General features: G+C 31.8%; 1 long non-coding RNA gene across 1 annotated transcript; it reads left to right on the top strand.

Annotated features, from left to right (window-relative positions):
- On the top strand, positions 1-859 carry LOC132623680 (uncharacterized). Its single transcript, XR_009576324.1, has 3 exons — positions 1-69; positions 145-231; positions 326-859. It is a non-coding gene; the product is annotated as an uncharacterized LOC132623680 (long non-coding RNA).
- The last annotated feature ends 1,731 nt before the right edge of the window (positions 860-2,590 follow it).

Raw genomic sequence — 2,590 nt, 5'->3', positions numbered from 1 at the left:
CAGCAGTTAGATCACCTTCCCTGTCTTCAAGTCCCATGTACACCTTTATCAGATACATCAAATGATATGGTACCTCACGACATCTAATGTTTTTCCTTATTTATTATTATAACTTAAAAACTCATGCAATCGTTTAAATAATAGGGTGTGACAGAAGGAAGTTTTCCTCCATTGTGCCCTCCACAGTTGTCTCAAGGGTCATCTAATGGAAGTTTGACTCAACTCTTAAGAGTTAGTGAACAATTTTTTAATACTTCACATACGTATATATTTTTCTAATAAGTACTATTATTTATCAGAAACTGTCTTTTTATATCTATTGCAGGATGTTTCATTTCATGATTTAAACAAGTATTCTCAACATTGATTATGGCAAATTCGTGAACGCAGAGGTTACATGGTGATCGTGTCCGGCATAGTAGCTTGTTTCCGTTCATAGGTTTTTTACTAGTGTGCAATTGACATTCGCCAATGTGAATTGAGCCTCTTTTTTTTTTTTTCATGTCAAGGTTGTAACCCACCTGTGGATGTTGGAATTTGTTTGTCCCTTATAGAAGTATGTTTTGAGTTTCCTCTTCTCAATTCCAATTTCCCTTATATCGAAGAACTGAACAATCTTCAACTTTGGAACTACAATAAAGTAATGTTTTTGATGCTTATTTGGTTGTGCAACTGCATTGAATCATTTGTTGCATGATATTTACCCTGTTTTTTGGTAGCAAGAGAAAAGGCAATTGCCAATGTAATCAAGACAAATATATTTGGAAAGAGAAAGGTGCTTCGTGTGCTTGGATTTCATCAGCAAGACTAGTTTGGGATTTTTATTTCATGGGAATTCTGACTGCAAATACAGTTGAAATGAAACAAGGTGATAGAATTCTAGATTTTTGTTTTCATGCTTCAGTAACACCTTTCAAGATGTTTAACCAAGGAAGATTATGTTAAGACATTTTTTTTTTATATGTTACACTGTTAACAATACCGTCCCCTACTACATTTTTATATTGTGTTTGAAACGTGGGGTGGCTAGTAGTTTGGTTGATTATTTTGAGAAATGAATACTAGAAGATCCTGCTTTTCGGATAGTTGGAGTAGTAATAACAGAAAAAACGAATACTTAAGATTATATTAGCATCCAATAAAGTGTGGAGCGGACATACGCGGATGCAATATTTTTAGTTTATGAGTTCTGGACAATCTATGAAAATAATGACGCGTTAAATTTGAAAGAGGTTGAAATTTTGGGCGGAAATTTAACAATATTTGGAGACCTGGTAGTGTAAATAACAGACACTTAAAGAAAGATCATGAAAATAAAAATTTAAAAAAAATCATGAAATGAGATATCTTCAATTTTTGTTGGGAATAAAGAAAATCAGAAGACTGAAAAGTAGCATGATTCTCGCCTATAATAATGTTGCTGATAAGAAAATATTAAATATTAACTAGTGTGTGACCTAACCATGGTTTAAGAGGCTTTTTTGGTTGAACAATTAATGACCCTTAGATCTGTAAGTGTCCAAATGTCAGCAGATTAAAGGTCCACTTGACAAACTGGACAGTCCCTATACTGGAGCGGAGCCAAGTCCTCTTGTTGTTGGGTCAGTTCTTGGTTCACTTTCATATTGTGACGATCAAGATTTCACCTTTTTTTTCTTTTTCTTTTTCTTTTTCTTGTTTTTTTAAGGTATTAGTTATATGCGTATAATGTGTGTGATTTAACTTATTATAATAAGTTATCTATATTTCTTTAAGTTATCAACGAAAGCTTATTAAATAAATTTACTTGTAATTATTTTTTAAATAATCTAATAATATAAGTATTATTTAGATCATCGCTGCATACAATTTACTTGTAATTATTTTTTAAATAATCTAATAATATAAGTATTATTTAGATCCTCGCTGCATACAATTTACTTGTAATTATTTTTTAAATAATCTAATAATATAAGTATTATTTAGATCATCGCTGCATACAATTTAAATACCTTTTCTAAGAATCTTTTTGGGATAAGCCAGCAAAATAGTGGAAATTAAGGAAGAAGAAAAAAAAAAAAAAAAAAGGGGGGGGGGGGGGGGGGGGGGGAAGGTTTTAAATTCTACTCGTGTATTGCTCTACTCTTTCAAACTCTTCGATTCTCTCCGAAAATGGTAAAATTGGGGTTTAATTTTGGAATCAAAGTCTTGAATTCTTTTTGTTATCTTGCCAAAGTTTTTTTTTTTTTTTTTTTTGGTCTTTTAGGTATAAGCTTGACAGAGAAAAGAGAATTTCTAAAAGTCAAGATTCTTTGATTGATTACCCAATTAATCAAAAGATAAGTTAATCTAACATACCCAAGAGCCAAGATTGTGGAAATAAAGTAGAAAGGCAGGTTAATTAACTAGTAAGTCATCCCATGCGCACCAATGCTTTGGCCAAAAATCACGGCAGGAAGAATTAGCTCCATAAATTATCACGCCAACCACGGATACGTTGCGTTAGGAAATTGAGATATAGTTTTATGCGGACAATATAAAAAATAGTTATATTCCCTCCGTTCATTTTTACTTATCTACTATGGACTTTACATCCTTTTTTAAGAAATAA

Source organism: Lycium barbarum, chromosome 2, assembly GCF_019175385.1.
Source record: "Lycium barbarum isolate Lr01 chromosome 2, ASM1917538v2, whole genome shotgun sequence".
Classification (NCBI taxonomy): domain Eukaryota; kingdom Viridiplantae; phylum Streptophyta; class Magnoliopsida; order Solanales; family Solanaceae; genus Lycium; species Lycium barbarum.
This window is presented reverse-complemented; position numbering and strand designations above follow the sequence as displayed.